The sequence below is a fragment of the Myotis nattereri genome (genome assembly GCF_964212035.1).
Source record: "Myotis nattereri genome assembly, chromosome: 14".
Lineage (NCBI taxonomy): Eukaryota > Metazoa > Chordata > Mammalia > Chiroptera > Vespertilionidae > Myotis > Myotis nattereri.
Window position 1 is genome coordinate 23,787,075 of NC_138089.1, and position 15,458 is coordinate 23,802,532.

Below are 15,458 nucleotides of genomic sequence, written 5' to 3' on the forward strand. Positions count from 1 at the left end.
TTTGACTCTAAAAAGTGCCGGGGTCCAGCCCCAGCAGTCCAGGGGTTCCCAAAGGTGTGGACAGAGTCGGCGAAGAATGATTTACACGGAGACAGCATTCAGATGATCAGCATAGCTCTCTTTAGTCTCCGTGGATCCTCCTGTGCCTGGCTAAGGCCACAGAGAAAGATCTGAGGCAAACTGAGCCTTTTATTTTTATAGTCAGAGGTAAACAAGGTAGTGGTTACCAAAGTTACACTGTTCTTATGAATTTCACTTGTTTACACTGTTCTTGTGAGTTTCACTTGTTTTTGTTCTTGTTCTTGCTGCACTTCCCTCAGCCCATCAGCTTCCCAGATAAGATCTAGGGAGCTTATAAGGTCAAGCCTAATTATGCTAAGAGGACTGTGCCCTCTAAGTTGGAACTTGTTTGTGACTTTGCCAACAGGTCAGTCCTAGGCTTAACCCTCTATCGGCTCCCCACAAAAAATGTTGCAGGAATTGTAAGATTTACTGTACAGTGGAAATCAGGGAGAAGAGTTTGAAGAGGAATTTTGTCAGATAAACAAGAGTTATATATCTAAAGGCTCTGAGACATTATATGGTAGGAATACTTTTATCAAGAGTAGTAGTATTTCAGATGGATATCAGCAGAAATATAGCCAACTTGTGCCAAATCACTCAAAGGTTCTTCACAATTGTGCACCTGGAGTTTTAGTGGCAGTTACAAAGTTCACAAAGAAGATTTATTGATACACAAAAATACTACAGGATTTTTTTTTTAAAAAAGAAATAAATGGGGTTCTTGACCTGATACTTTATTTTAAAATTATAATAAAACCAATTGTATATGAAAGCTGATTCCAACATATCAGTCACACCAATTCAGAAGATTAGGTCTTTTAATTAAAAGGACTTGCTATACCTCTGTAAAGCAGCAATCCAAAAATAACTGGAACTAAGGTATCACTATCTTTCCTGAGAGAGGAAAACATAATTTGGAATCTTAATTTATTTCTATTGCAGCTCAATAACTCAATTAAGCTGTGATAGAAAAATGAGCTTTGAAAGAAATTGAGAGAAACACACTAATTTCCCCAGCTTTAATTAGCTAAATAGAAATCACAATACTCATAATCACAGATACACCTAGTTACAAAATCCTGATTGCCAAAATACCAGAGTTTGTTACTTCAGGAGTGAAGAGCGTATGGTGTGTGGCGTGTGTGAGATGTGAAAATACATGGTGTGTGTAGCATGTGTCATATGGTATGGTGAGTTTGTGGTATGTGTGGTTATATGATATATGTGTGTGCATGGGTGTTTGTAGTCAGTGTGGTATGGTATGTGTGGTATGTAATATATATGTATGTGTCTGTGATGTGTGTGATATGGTATGTATGAGGTGTGTTGTGTGTATATATGTGTTGTGACATGTGTGGTGTATGTATGTGGTATGTTTATGAAGCATGTGGTGTGGTATGTCTTATATGTGTATAGTGCATGTATGTGTGCTGTGTATGATGGGTGATATGTATGTATATGCACTTTTTTTTGGACCTATAATTAGACCTACTTTTAAAATCAAGCTTAATTACCTCTGGCTGGTCTTGGATAAATCATCTTTTCATCTTTTCCTCCATTTATGAAACAAAACCATTGTTTGCTTTAGGGGCATACTTAACCTATTTGACATTCAAGGTAAATAATTTTTTAATAACTCCTTACTCTACATGAGAAAATTATTTGTAATAATTAGCATGAAATTAAATGAATAATAATAGTAACAATAGGGGAAAAAGCAAGTGGTAAAAACCCAATTGTACTTCATATGTATATTCATGCTTTTAATAAAATTATAAACATACTAATTAAAATCACAGTGTAAAATAGGACTATCGAAAGAGATAAACTTAAAATACATTACCCTTTTAAAAGTGAAAAAATATTATACCTGTACATTGGATGGCCTGTTACAGTAACAAATAATGGCATCACAGTTTCTGTTTGGACACTAACTTCTGTGATTTTTTCAACTATTTTGTAAAAAAGGATGTTCTTTGCCTACTCATGTTCAATAGACAGCTTAGCCAGATTTGTTGATCTATATTTGTTCAAAGTTGATCAAAGAGCACTTTTAATTAATTTTATTTCAAAAGGATATGTTTTTCAAGAAACAATGGATGCCGAAACCGGTTTGGCTCAGTGGATAGAGCATCAGCCTGCGGACTGAAGGGTCTCAGGTTCGATTCCGGTCAAGGGCATGTACCTGGGTTGTGGGCACATCCCCAGTAGGAGATGTGCAGGAGGCAGCTGATCGATGTTTCTCTCTCATCGATGTTTCTAGCTCTCTATCTCTCTCCCTTCCTCTCTGTAAAAAATCAATAAAATATATTTTTTAAAAAAAAGAAACAATGGATATACTAATAAGAAACTCTTAAAGATGAACATAAGTTTGGCTCAAATTCATAATATTCCTATTTCATCATAACTTTCAGAAATTGCCATAATGCACATGTCTCTACTTCTTTGGGATTAATTTTTCAAATGTCTTTGTTGAAAAATTTATTTCAAGTGTCTATTGTATAATTTGTAACACCTGCCTCAATTATTGCAGATGTACTATTTAAATGCAAGAATGGGCAACACTATAGGAATTGGATGCAGAAGTATGCTTGGCATGAGCTTGAATGATTCCTGCTATGAACTCACACTTGAAATGAATGTTGTAACTGAATCTGCATGTGTCAAAGACCGACTGAATAATTTGAGATTCTCTAAGTTCATTTCTATGTAGAATACAACACTGGTTAAAGGCTAAGGGATAAAACTAATCTTAATTTAAAGCTTATACATATATTACAAAGTTCAACAGTAATTGCAACAGTTGTTTAGAACTTAGACTGGGGGGTCAGTAAACTTTGATCTTCAGGCTAAATTTGTCCAGCTTCCTATTTACATAAATCATTTTTTAAATGACAACTTTTTACATATTTTCTAGGGAAGTTGGCCACTTTCATGTTTCAACAGAATTGAGTAGATGCGACAGAGACCATGTGGCTTGCAAAGCCTAAAATATTTATTACCTGGCCCTTTACAGAAAAACTTTGCCAACTTCTGACTTAGATCAACAGAAAATTACTGGGAGAAGAGTATTTTCACCTCCATTGTTCAGAATTGCTGTCACGTGGTTGTGATGAAAAGCAGATTACTTTCTGCTGTTTCTTTTTAAAATTGCTACAGACAGTACACCTCTTGCTACCTGAGTCTTGCTGCCCCCACTTCAGTTTGCCTTTGAGTCAACCTGTAGTTTTGTTATGTGATTTTATTGAATGAAGGTCATACATGGGTATCAGTTAGGGTCTAATGCACAGTAAGGCTTTCATAATTATTAGTATGTGTTCCCTTCCAACAGCACAAAACCAGAACTTGTAAGGGAAGGTGGTCCAATAACGTGCAGGTAGTAGAAGAACCGGGGGTAAAATGTATGGCCCATGTGTCTCTACTCACAACAGCTGTATAAACTCATATACTCCAGAGGGCCAGGCTTTACTTCAGAATATCAGACCCTTTTACTTTCCTGATAGTACTTCCCCCATTTTTTAATCGCAGTGTGATGTCAATCTTCTATCGATAGGACAGCTCTGTAAGTGTCTTCCAAGAGGAAAAGAGGTCTTTTTGATTCTCTATGCATCGCCACCATTTTAGTTACCACCTTTCCTTACAGAATCGTCATCTCCTCACTTATCTCTCAGAGCAGTTTCTGAGTGATCTTAGTATGGATACAGCCCTTGGAGCCTCATCCCATACAGCATACTTAGCAGAACACGTGGGGTGAATCTACACCATGTATGAATATGGGTGACCATGTGCACTCCTTTGGTTCCTTTAATTCACAACATTGTCAAAAACGTTGCAACCCAAATCTGATCCTGATTTCTAAAAGGTATTTGAATGAGACAAAATGTGCCCTTTTCCTCCAGGGAAAGACATTTGCTATAGCTGGCTGAGTGCTCGGAGCTCGCATAATCGATCACAAAGGTGACTGCTTGGCTCAACCGAAATTAAAACCCATATTCAGTCTTACAAGGTTATGTGTGTGTTCTTAATATTTTGCATGAAGCATTTAACATCCAGTTGATGAGACTGTATTTTGTGTAATCACATTTCAAGATGTAATTTGGCAGTTTTCAGGCAAGTTGGTAAATCTGAGGTTCGTGGCATTGCTGACTTATTATACTCTGGATAGAAATCATGTGATGTCTACAAATGTTTGTTCTATCACATTCTCTCCTTATGGGTGTTGCTCTGACGCTAGCAATTGATTTGTAGGCCCAGCTGCTTCAAAAGCATTGGTGTTATTTTTATGCATGGGACATAGCCTTCTCATTAATTTTTATTTCATTTACTTAATTTCAATAACCCTTTGATTATAAGATAAAAATAATGCCTTATGCTTTCTTATTGTGTGTGTGTGTGTGTGTGTGTCCCAAAACATAAAGCTTTAAAAGATGGCCATGTTTTGTATGATCGATTACTCGTGTCTCTTTCCAGGATTTGATGATATCTACACACATGTCTTTTTCTTTCTTCTTTCAAGATTTGCAGATGGTTGATGAAATTTATATTGAGATCATTAAAAGTGTGATTTTGTTTATTTTTTTTGAATAATACTTTGTGTTTGAGAATGAAAACTTTTATTTCTATTATCAAATCATAAGAATATATCACAGAAGGCAAGTATATTTTAAAAGATGCTGAGAATAAAGGTCATTTTGGTTTCATACTAACCAAAAGTTTAATCCTTCTTAGAACAGGATTTCAGCTTCATGAGGTACAGCTCTGGGCAGATCACTTGAAAGATAGTTGTAGAAGAGTCTGTTTCCTAATTCTTGGACAGAGGCTTGCACTCCCTTTAAATCAACAAAGTTAATGTTGTGGAAGGAAGTGCCTAGGTTGATCTTCAGAATAATCCTATTAATAAACCCTTCTCTCATTTGTAAACAATTCACAGGACTGTCTGGAGAGATTTATGGGCAGTAGATTCTTAAATCCCTTACGTGACCTAAACACTCAATAAGTAGCTCTGTCTGTGGCTTGACTTCTTGTGGGAATTCTGTAAAAAACAATGAGATTGAGCAAGACTTCTCCAATGGCAGGCCAGTAAATGGGAAGATGAGGGAATCTATTTCAAATGTCTTGTTCTATCCAAGACCCCCTGAAAACTCAATGAACTCTTTCCTTCTTCCCATTAACACTTGAATCAGTCTACTGGGACTTGGGAAGCAGTGATACAAAGCCACATGCCATAGTCACATAGATGATTATGATGGTAATCACCATCTATGTTTACCTATTGTGCTTAAAGAAACATCAGCCAGCATAAAGCCTCAACTGCTACACTCCTCGGTGAGGAAGGGGGAGAGTTCTCTCTGAGCTTGTGGAAATGATGAGGGTGACATGTTTTTAAAATCAGCCAATGCAGGATTCATTTGTTTCCACGTCTTTGCTTGGGAACATACATACTGATGAATAGCAAGGTTTTTAAAACGATGATAAACACTGAAATCCTTTAAAATGGCATTTATTGATATGTGTACTTTTTCAAGTCTTAAGCGAACGGTGGTTCGCTGTAGGACTAATATATCTTAGCAGCGACAAAAATGAGAAGAGGAAGACAGTTGCAAGGAAGATGCTGAAAATAGCACAATCCTTAAAATTCAGTTTAACTTACCTTCTAGCTTGCAGAGGTCACTATATTAATGATACCTAGTCATTAATGATATCAAGATAATTCTAATTTTTTTTAAATATATATTTTATTGATTTTTTACAGAGAGGAAGGGAGAAAGATAGAGTTAGAAACATCGATGAGTGAGAAACATCAATCAGCTGCCTCCTGCACACTCCCTACTGGTGATGTGCCCACAACCAAGGTACATGCCCTTGACCAGAATCGAACCTAGGACCTTTCAGTCCACAGGCCGACGCTCTATCCACTGAGCCAAACCGGTTACGGCAAGATCATTCTAATTTTGATATCCAGTATGGAAAATTGTTATCCACACTGATAGCATTAATCATATGAAGGTGATGTCTGTTTGCTTGTTTGTTTGTTTGTTTGCTTTACAAAGTTAAATTCTGTGTTAAACATCCCATCTATTATGGAGAACAGGCCTGAGATCTGAGTACAAACTTTCCCTTTTCTAGTGACAGGATGAAGACTCTGTTTTTCTCCTCTAAAGGTATACAAAGAGAAATATATGTGTTTAGAGGGGTTGCGTTAAAATATCTGGAAAATAAATTTCACTGATTCATGAAATGAAAAGGAGTGTTGGAGAAGACTTAACAAAAATGGGCACTGTTCAGTCTGGCTGGCATGGCTGGTGGTTGTGCTTAGATCTGTGAACCAGGAGGGTAGGGTTCGATTCCTGGTCAGGGCACATGCCCAGGTTGTCGGCTTGATCCCCAGTAGGGGGAGTGCAGGAGGCAGCCAATCAATGATTCTCCCTCTTCTATCTCTCTCTCTCCCTCTCCTCTCCCCTCACTGAAATCAGTAAAAATTTATTTTTTTAAAAAGGTGCACTATTCAGGAGAGTATGATAACCTAGAAAGTCACAGGAGTTATAAGCATTCCATTTGTTCTGTTTTATTAATTCATTGAGAGGAGTGTGGTGGAGGAGAGAGTAAGAGGTGGAAAATCTCATCAGAATTCCTGAGCTGGTAGGGAAGTAACTCTGGATGGAGGGTCAGGTGCTCTCAGTTGTTATCCCGGTACTGTGTTTAGTTATATAGTGTCGGGTAAATCAATCAAATTTCCAACCTCCTATCCCCTCATCTATAAAACAGATGAGTATCCCCACCTCTCCCTATCTCTTATAGTACTTGGTAGTATTAAAATAATATTTTTATGGAGGAATTAAAATAGTTTTGGACCAATGAAAGAAGTCATTACGGGGGAAAGATATTGCTTTAGTAAAAGACCCAATGAAAACTGACATAAATCACTCATTAATTTATTCAGGGAAAATAGTAGTATGGAAATTATTTTTAAAACCACTGTAGGAAATGCACACCCAGGTTACTGGCGAATTCACAAAGGTAAAAGCACATCTTTAGAAACACCGCCCTAGAAATATAATGGCATCATTTTCTTTATATAGCCGTGTGCCTGCTCTAAACTCCCACTGAATTTGAATTCTCTGGGTGGATTCCCACACAGATATGGTAGCCCATTATCCCCTAATTTTCAAGATTTAAAATGAATCATAAACTGGGGCTGCTCCATTTCGCCCACACACATCCAAGTGAGAACTGACTAAAGGCAAACAGTAGTTTGGAAATATCAGTCACGTTTTTAGGCTCCTAAGTTGACTTCCTTTTTATTGTCTAGAGATCATAGGGGGACATCCTTACGGAGTTGCTGCTTGGAGACAAGTGACAATTGATTCTGATGGCTGGCCGATACTGGTCAAGCCACAGGGAATACACTGACTGTAAAAACTCAGCCAATTTCTTAGTTCTTGTGCAGGGAAAGGGGCAGCTTGCTTTCCAATGGTTTCCTGAATCATAGCTCATTCTTGATTAACCCACTCAGGACCTGCCAAGCTCGTTGCTGTTGAGAAGAACTGGATGTTCCATCCTGGGATTTTGTTTGTAAGCTAAATTCAGAGAATCAGCAGAGATCATCACAGTTTTGAAAGAGAATTTAAAAGGAAACCAGCCTTACGAGTCTATATTCCTACATGGATGAGTAGGACGTTCATCTTTTGTGTTGATTTCTATATCCTTGGCAACTGAAAGAGGGCTTGAGGCATGGCAGATGCTTAGCAAATATTTTTTTGAATGATTGCATGGATGCATGGATGTACAAACAGCCAAGAAAGTAACTCACAGTGAAACACCATCAGCTGAAAGATGATCAAATTAGGAAGTTTAAAAAGCTTATTTTAAGAGCATCAGCTCTGATGCTATGTTGGTCAGTCTCTTCTCCCTTTCAGACAGTTTGCACCCTCTTTAAAATGGGAGGGTTGTACAAAGTGTAATTTCAGTTTTAGGTTCTATGATTAAGTCAGCTAGAATATACATGGCTCTGTTCAAGAGAGCTTGAAGCATCCATGTTTGCCAAGCATGATGCAAATTCTTTGCGGGTGAAATGATGCCCCTGAAATTCCTGAACACGCTTAACTTAGACTTGCTGTCCACCGTTTCTTGCCTGAAGGATATTGTGAATTAATATCTGCTTAGCACCTGCAGAGAGTGCATGGGTTCTGCTCTCAGAGAGAGATGCGGTCCCAGTGACAGAGCATAAGCAGAACGTTTCTCACCCAAGCCTAGACTTCCTTGTGGTTTGTCTTACAAAGTCTTGTGCAGTCCAACCCCAGCCCCTAACTCTAACTACTATATTTCATCATATTTTTTGTAGGCAAGCTCATCGCTCCATGCTCCCCAAATTGATAGGTACATGCCAGTTGCTGAGCATTTTCTTGAGCTGCTCATCTGCCCTTGCTTCCTCCTTTGCTTCCTCCCCCTTGTCCATCCACCAAGGGACGTGGCTATGTCAAAGATTACCCAGAGCTAGTAACTAAGAAAAATCAGAAGCCCCAAACTCCCATCACCAAAATTGCTTCCCACCTTCCTCCACCTACTTCCAATTTCCACATGAGTCCGTACTCTCTTCCCCTCTGCCTCCCCTTCCCAGCAAGCTCTCTCTCTCCAAGTCTATGCAGAACCTCTTCCCCCACATCCCTACTGCAGGGGCAATTCCGATTTCCTTGAAATTCTTTTATTCTCAGGGATTTCTCCCCATTCTGGACTGGGCTTGGGATTTGTTGAAGGCAAGGATAAAGTAGGATCGTGTTCAGTTGCAAATAGCAGAAAGCCGACTGCCTGTCTGTCCTTTAAGTAAAGAGGCAGTTCGTTTTCGGAATATCAGGAAGTGGTTGCTGGAGCTGTTTGTTCTGCTCAGGGTTGCATGGCCTCAGGGACTCTGGTTCTTTCTGTCTTCCTGTTTTACCACTTTAATGGGCTGGTTTTTATCCTTTTGCTTGTGGCCCAGTGGTGCCAAGAGGGCAATAAGAGCTCCAGACATAACATCCACAAGGCCGGGGAGGAACGGGGCCAGCTGTCTCTCTCTCTCCCCAAAAGAACACGTTTTTTTCCACAGCTGTCCCCAGAAAATCCCTGCCTGTTTCACAGATAACACAGTCATTCCTGCTTTGAAAACAGAATGGGAGATTGGGGAACGGAATTGATCCCTTTGACTGTGCTCATTGATAGGCTATTGTTTGGGACTGGACACCTCACCATCGTTAGCAAAGTCAGGGACCTACTAGCAACGAGAGAAGCTGGGACGGAGGGTTAACAATCTTATCCAAGATGACCTTTCCACTTTGACCTGTCTCTTCTCTCCACTTAGTTGTCCCTCCATTAGCACCCTCCACAGATGTGAAATGACCCGTCTGAGATGTAATATCTTCTCTAAAGCCTGTGGTGATGCCTCTAATGAGATGGGTGAAGTCCATGCATTTTTGCTTGTGTGACATTCGGCCTACTCCCCTCTCTCTTTGTAAAGTATATGAAGACAGGAGTGCTGTCTTACCATTTAGCATGAAGTATACAAAAATGAAAATTCTAGAAGTCTTCTGCCATCAAACTTGTGATTTGGGATGCGTTACTTAACTTCAGAATACCTGCATTTCCTCTCATACAGATGGGAATGTTTGCAACTAGGTCACAGGGCCATAGGGTTGTATGGCCACTGAGTAGGTCAGTGATATAAAGCACTTAGAATGGAAGGTGACACATACACAGCACTCAGTGATTGCCAACCCTTCTGCATTGATTAAGACTCTCCCTGTAAACCAGTGGTTCTCAACCTTGGCTGCACATGAGAATCACCTGGGAATCTTGTTAAAATCCTGATTTCTGGGCCTCATCATTAGTAACAAAGAAACAGGATTTCTGGAGGATGAGGCCCAGAAATCAGGATTTTAACAAGATTCCCACGTGATTCTAATGTGCAGCCAAGATTGAGAGCCACTGCTGTAAACTCTCAGGGCCTCAGTTTCCCCACTTGTAATGGGGGATTGAACGAGGTTATTTCGGAGGCTCCCTTCAGCTGCTTTCTTATATTGTTCTCTTTAAAAAATCTTACAGAGCATTTCACATAATAGAGTCTCAATAAATATTTGCAAAATTGAATTGGCTTGTCTAAATAAGAGACCAAATAATCAGTGGCACTGGATTGTGTGTAAGTTCTGACAGAATTGAGTTGCAAACTTTAAATGGCTATTGCGTCTGCTTATTAAGTGGAAAAGAATCCATAATCATCTGAGAGAGAAAAAAAGATTTTTTAAAGGAAACAATCTGTGGTCTGGCTCCTGAGGTTCTGCTGGCTGTTACAGATTGCTAGCTACCACAGGCAGGCAGGAAACTGACCAGTTTTCAGCTCCAAATTGAGGAGCAAATTGATTTCTGGGACTCAGGCATTCTGTCCATTACCTCAGTGGGCTTTCTCAGCCAAAGCTGACATGTCATGAACGGAGTTGTCCTGTCTGTGACATGCTTCTTCATTTGCGGCATTTGTGATGATACTGTCCAATTTTTCCTACACGTTTGCTCCCCGCAGAGGTGTGAATTAATTTGGCAATTGCAATGCCAACCAGCACTGTCAAACTCCATTTAGTTTTTACATGCAAATAAAGTGCCCCTCGAAAGTTATATTATTTTTTAAATTGAATTTATTGGGGTCACATTGGTTAATGAAATTATACAGGTTCCCGCTATACAATTCTACCGCACATCGTCTGTGTATTATATTGTGTGTTTAACATCCTAATTCAAGTCTCCTTCCATCACCATTTATTTCCCCTTTATCCTATTCAACCCTCCCCCCTGCCCCACAACCCCTTTTGCCTCTGGCAAACACCATACTGTTGTCTGTCTATGAGTCTTTCTTTTTGTTCTGTACTTAATACCTTCACCCTTCTCTGCACTGATGGTAGGGATGCACGTTAGTGTAGGCACTGTGGAAAGCAATATGGAGTGACCTCAAAAAATTAAAAATGAAACTGCATTATCCAGAGAAACCTGAAACACTAATTTGAAAGAATATATGTACCCCTATGTTCACTGAAGCATTATTTACAATAGCCAAGATTTGGAAGCAGCCCAATTGCCCATCAGTAAATGAGCGGATATAAAAGCTGTGGTACATTTACTCAGCTATAAAAAAGAAGGAAATCTTACCTTTTGCAACAGCATGGATGGGCCTGGAGAGTATTACGCTAAGTGAAATAAGCCAGTCAGAGAAAGAAAAGTTATATTCTTAAGCTCTTGATGTAGAACCAATACCTTCTCAGTTTAGATTGTACTTACACTGTGGTGACCAGGTAACATCAGAGAAATAACAGCAGGCAAGCTGAATCCACTGCAGGGGACTAACCTGGAACACAAACAATCAATAGAAGGTTTGCATTCAATAAGGCAGCATCTTGGATGGAAATATGGTTGCCTGTCAGAGAAGAATGTAATGTGCTGAGTTGTCACCATTATTGAGAAGGAGGCTGGCTGATGTCCCAATACCAGGTGTTGTGTGAGCATGTGTGTGGACCACTTCATTCCTTGATGGAAGACACAACCTGCATTCTCTTCCCACAATGATTCACCTCTGTCATTACACTCTTGGTCTGAATGGATGCTTGAGTAGAGGTCATCTATGTACAATATCCATAAGTGTTTAAACCTGCTGCATGTTCTTACAGATTGCAGGCAAATGAAGTGACTGTCTTTCCAGCAGGTGCTGTGCAAGTCTTCAAGAGCAGAAGATCAAAACATCATGTTTCTCTCTCATCCTTTGTTTTCCAGTCTTCTTCCTTTTTCACATGTTAGCTTTATGAACGTGTTCATCTCCATTACCATGTTAATAGCCAATTTCTCTCTTTTGTTGAGTTGTTGGATTTCACTCACCGATGGGCAATTGTCAGGAAGGGGTGAGATTCTCAATTCTCAATTCTCAGTTCTGCAATCACAGAACTACATGCATTGGTTCCCCTTGTGGGGTGCACCCAAAATCTGAGAGTGCGGACTGTCCCTCCACTAATCACGTCTCCAAATAGAGTTTGCTCTAATTCCTTTAATCACTCAGCTGTAATTGAATCCTGATAGGAAGCTGGGTTTCTATCCAGAATTATTCCCCGTCTTCTGCCCAGAAGATGGTAAAGTAGCTGTTTCTTCTCTCAGCAGGCCCAGGACAGTCTGCGGGTGATCTTGTCCCTCCCTGCTCTGTACTGCTTTCCAGACTGAGAGGAATCCTGATATTTGAGGTTATAGTTGCCATTACCCAGGGGTATTTCTCTAGGTGCTCTTTCTCTCTGCATCATTGTACACCTTCTAACAAAGCATAATGATTCACCCTAATAGGTCCCTAAACAAGTTTGGCTAGAATATGCATGCATGAGCCCTGCTTTAAAAAAATACATTTTTATTGATTTCAAAGAGGAAGGGAGAGAGAAATAGAAACATCAATGATGAGAGGGAATCATCATTGATTGGTTGCCTCCTGCACGCCCCCTACTAGAGATTGAGCCCACAACCCTAGCGTGTGCCCTTGACCAGAATCAAACCCTGGGACCCTTCAGTCCGCTGGCCGACACTCTATCCACTGAGCCAAACCGGCTAGGGTGAGTCCTGCTTTTACCTGAATGGCTGCAACCAATTTGGAGAGACTAAGTGAATGTTTCTCACACCAGCCCCTCCCCGTCCCCCACCCCAGCCACCTGCAGCACTATCACTGGAGCAGTGGTCCCAAATGTGGTCCCCACACCAACAGTCCCCGAAACCAACCAGCCAGTAGGTATGATGTGCAATGACCACCAGGGGGCAGATGCTCAATGCAGGAGCTGCTGAGGGACAGCAACTTTGCAGAGTGCCCTCTCACACTCCAGGGCCCCTCGGGTGATGTCAGACTGCCGGTTTCAGCCAGATCCCCACAGGCCAGGCCAAGGGACCCCACCTGCCAGAGGGACCCGCTCATTCTGCAGATGCCTTTTGAGCCCTGGCGTCGCTGCAGGAGTGGCCAGCTGGAGGTTGGCTCCAGGGTGTGTCCGGCTCGTCTCGCCCAGCCCTGCCCTGTTGGCCACCTTCTAATTAATTTCCTTTCAATGTGCACGAACCTGTGCACTGGGCCTCTAGTTACTATTATAATGTTCTAATAGTGATATGTATGCCATTTCCTTATTCATTCTATATTCGTTCTTTGGAATTGTTCTGGAACATCCATTCCTTCTCTCTTATTTGTTTAGTCATTTATCTGTTTAGTCATTTATTTGTTCATGCATGTGTGTCGTACTCTTTGGATGATCATTCAGTACCATAGTTATTTCATTTGTTTTTCCTATTGTCCTAGCTTCGTTCATTAGATGCTCTTTCAGGTGGCTCCTCTGTCCTTTTGACATACCTAATTTTATTTTCATTTCTGTACTTCTGGCTTCCTGCCACTGCAGTCTATTGTATAAGCCCTGCCCCAGTCTTAAAATAAGCCACTTCTCTAAAGGGACTTGGTTCTTTTGGTTGAAAGATGGTGTTTCAAAACCAACATCCAGGCACTAGGTGTGCTGGTGGCCCTGAGATTTCATTGCTTCTGGGCTTCTCGGTGGATAGTATACAACCCATGTATGAAGTTTCTCTCTTGCTCTCTCTTCCTCCCTCCCTCCCTCCATCTCCCTTCTTCCCCCCACACACATACTCACACATGAATTTGCACTGATATTTCTGACACTAGCACCACATGGTTCATCCTAGCTTTACTCTTGAGCTTATGTATAAGTTCTTTTCCTAACAGTGAGAAACCTGGCTCATTATCTACAACCTATTGACTTTTTAAAAAAACTCAAGTATGGAAGGTAGATCCAGATTTGCTGACTCATATCCCTGTGAAAAATTTACAAATCAGAGATACACTTCTTTTTGTCTTTAGTCTTAGAGTCTTAGAGTTTTCAGTCAAATATTATTTTTTCCAGTTATTTAGGTCAGCTCCTTTTTACTCATCTCCTTCAGTGAAATTTCCTCATATGTTCTTAATACACTTGGAGTTCATTTGTCAAAGTCTGCATTCCATTCTGGGTCCTTTGATATGCTGATTGATTTTTTAAAATTTTTCAAAAAGTAAAGTTGAATTATTGTGGTGTGTTCTTGGTAAGTTCCAGAGTCAGGTGTCTGCCACCACAGTAACACACAGAGTATTTCAATACCCCCAAATCCCTTCTGTGGTCCCTTTTAGTCAACCCTTCCTTTCTCTCCCAACCCCTGGCATCCACTGATCTACTTTTCTCCCCTGTTTGTTTGTTTTTTTCTAGACTGTCATATGAATAGAATGCTGCATTATGCAGTCTTTTTCATTTGATTTCTTTCACATGGAAAAATGCATTTAACATTTACTCATGTTCTTCCACAAATCAGTAGTTCTTTTGTTGTTGCTGAGGAGTCATCTATTGTGGATGTACCACAGTTTGTTTATTTATTCACCTTTCAACAGATGTCTTAGCTATTTCCAGTTTTAGTGATTATGAATAAAGTTGCTATAAACATTTGTGAGTACACTTGTGTGAACATACGTTTTCAATACATTTGGATAAACAGCTAGGATTAGAACTTCTGCTTGGCATGTTAATTCTGTATTTACCATTTTTGGAATGCTGAAGTATTTTCCAAGTGGCTGTACCATTGTGCATTCCCATCAGTAATGAGCAAGAATTCCTATTGCTCTGCATCTTCTCCAGCATTTGGTATTGTTAGCTTAAAAAAAATCAAAATGCCATTAGTGATAAATGATTGTGTTTTACTAGCATTTCCCTAATGACTGATATTGAGCATCTTTTCATGTGCTTATTTGCCATTTCTGTATCTTTTCTTATAAGTGTCTATTCAGATGGTATGCCCATCTTGAGTATTGTTGTTATTGTGTTTTCACTGCTGAGTTTAAGAGTGCTTGATATAGTATGGTAATTCCTCAGCCCCCAGACTCTGGCTTATGTTTTCATTTTCTTAATACTATTTTTTATAAAATAAGTTTTAAACTTTTATAAAATGCAATTCATCAATTTTTTGTGTATTGATTATGCTTTTTGTTGTCATATCCAAAAACTTATTGCCAAACCTAAAGTTATACAGAGTTTCCATTTTCTTCTAAAAGTTTTCTAGTTTCAGACTCTACACTTAGATCTATCATCCATTTTGAGTTAATTTTTGGATACAGTATGAGTTATATGTCAAGATTCATTACTTCTGCACAGGGATACCCATTTGTTTCAGCATCTGTGGGAAAGACTATCATTTCCCCATTGATTTTCTTTGCACTTTGCCAAGAATTAGTTGACTTCATTTATGTTGGTCTATTTCTGGACCTCTTTTCTATTCCATCCTGTACAATAAAAGCCTAATATGCTAAGTATTTCCCTCTAACTACCACTTTCGCTTTA

The 15,458-nt window shown here is 39.7% G+C and overlaps 1 protein-coding gene across 3 annotated transcripts in view; it reads left to right on the top strand.

Annotated features, from left to right (window-relative positions):
- Nucleotides 1-15,458, top strand: part of GRM7 (glutamate metabotropic receptor 7) — a 743,749-nt gene that overhangs the window by 364,837 nt on the left and 363,454 nt on the right. The window lies entirely within an intron of this gene.